We start from the raw sequence: 2,500 nt of genomic DNA, 5'->3' as shown, positions 1-2,500 counted from the left end.
TTGGAATCCTTCCACTGTCAATGTTGAGCTATTGGATCATACTCCTCAGGGCATTCATGTGAATATCACTAGCTTGGAGCAGCAATTTAATTTTACTGCCACTTTTGTCTATGGTTTCAACACTATCTCTGCTAGGAGGGGGTTGTGGGATGATTTGAGAAGATGGTCTCCTACATCTCCTTGGCTTGTCCTTGGGGATTTCAATTCTATTCTCTCTCAATCTGATAAGCACAATGGAGATCTGGTTACCAGTTATGAAGTTTCTGATTTTAGGAATTGTTGTTCTGATCTGGGGCTCGAGGATTTAAACTTTACTGGCTGTCATTTTTCCTGGTCTAATGGGAATATTTGGAGTAAAATTGATAGGGTTATGGTGAATACCCTTTGGCCTGCTATGCAAATGCAGTCTATTGTTCAGTTCTTACCCCCTGGTGCTTTCTCTGATCATTCTCCAGCTAGGATCCAGCTTGGTGCTTGGCAGAAGCAGGGTAGAAGACCCTTTAAATTCTTTAACATGTGGACTGACCATCCGAGGTACAGAGAGTTAGTGGATGCTAACTGGTTTCTTCAAGCTTACGGCTCTCCTATGTATCTTCTCTGTAGGAAGCTCAAAAACCTGAAGGGGCATTTAAAGGAGCTTAATAAGTTGCATTATAGTCACATTTCTTCCAGAGTTGCTAAAGCTGCTGCAGATTTAGAGTCTCACCAGACCATTTTTCAAAATGATAGGGATAATGCTCAGTTATTATTGCAGGACAAGCAGTTGAGGCTAAACCTGATGAACCTTAAGGCTGCTGAGAAGATGTTTTACTGTCAGAAGCTAAAGAATTCCTACTTCAAGGAAAGTGATAGAAGCTCTAGTTTCTTCCATGCTCTAATGAACCAGAAGCATAGAAGGAACTACATTCCTGCTATTCAGACTGGTTCTGGTTTACTTACCTCTTCTATAGATGAAATGGGTGAGGAGTTTGTAAATTATTTTCAGCAGCATCTGGGGTCTTCTAAGGATACTCAACCCCTAGTGGAGGCTATTGTTCACTCTGGTCCCTGCCTTGATGATTCTGCCTATGGCCCCCTGCTGGCTCCTGTGTCTAATGATGATATTAGGACTACTTTATTCAGCATTGGTGATGATAAAGCCCCTGGACCGGATGGTTACTCTTCTGTGTTTTTCAAGAAGTCTTGGGAGGTTGTGGGGGAGGATTTCTGTCTTGCAATTCAGGACTTCTTCTCTACTGGGGAGATATTGAGGCAAATTAATCATTCTGTTATTGCTTTAATTCCTAAATTGCCTAGTGTTACCTCAGTGGCTGATTTCAGGCCAATTTCTTGTTGTAATGTCATATACAAGGTCATTTCTAAAATTCTGGCTACCAGATTGGCTGCTGCTTTACAGAGTATTATTAGTCCTGCCCAAAATGCTTTTCTGGGAGGTAGGAAGATGACTGATAACATTAATTTGGTGCAAGAACTACTTAGGCAGTATGGCAGGAAAAGGGCTTCTCCTAGATGTTTGGTAAAAATTGATTTCAGGAAGGCCTTTGACTCTGTTCAGTGGGTTTTTTTGAGGCAGTTGCTATTGACCCTTGGCTTTCCTGCTAGGTTTGTTAGTTTAATTATGAAATGTGTTGAATCCACCTCCTTCTCTGTGTCAGTTAATGGGAACTTGTATGGCTTCTTTCAAGGCAAGAGTGGAATTAGGCAAGGGGACCCTTTATCTCCTTATTTATTTATCACTTGCATGGAATACTTCTCCAGAATGTTAGCTGTAGCCTCTAATCTGCCTGGCTTCCAGTTTCACCCTAAGTGTGATGTTCACAGACTATGTCATCTTGCTTTTGCTGATGATGTTCTTCTATTTTCTCGTGGTGATTTGGTTTCTGTGCAGATTCTTTATCAGCAGTTGTTGGAGTTTGGAAGGATATCTGGGTTGGAGATAAATGCCAGTAAATCTTCTATCTACTTTGGTGGGGTAAGCAATGCAGTTAAGCAGGGTATTCTCCAAACCACTGGGTTTATGGAGGGTATTTTTCCTTTCAAGTATCTTGGTGTTCCTCTCAGTCCTCATAGATTGCTTGCTAGCCAATTCTTTCCTCTTTTGCATAAGCTGGATTCAGTCATTCAGAGTTGGATGGGGAAGCATCTGTCTTTTGCTGGGAGACTTGAGCTCCTTAAGTCTGTCTTGCAGGGAATTGTGCAGTTTTGGCTTAGCATATTTCCCATGCCAGCTCAAGTTTTAAGGCAGATTACTAGAATTTGCAGGAACTTTCTTTGGAATGGCAACGTTTTGAAGGGGAATTCTGCTCTGGTGGCTTGGAGGACAGTCTGTCTGCCTAAGAATGAAGGAGGTTTGGGTTTGTTTGATTTAAAGGCCAGGAACAATGGCTTCTTGGCCAAGCATCTCTGGAATATTCACTTAAAAACTGATTCTCTATGGATTCAATGGGTTCATCACTTCTATTTGGCTCATATATCTATCTGGGAAGCAGATTGGCAGAGA

The sequence above is a fragment of the Tripterygium wilfordii genome, unplaced genomic scaffold, assembly GCF_013401445.1.
Source record: "Tripterygium wilfordii isolate XIE 37 unplaced genomic scaffold, ASM1340144v1 ctg229, whole genome shotgun sequence".
Classification (NCBI taxonomy): domain Eukaryota; kingdom Viridiplantae; phylum Streptophyta; class Magnoliopsida; order Celastrales; family Celastraceae; genus Tripterygium; species Tripterygium wilfordii.
This window is presented reverse-complemented; position numbering follows the sequence as displayed.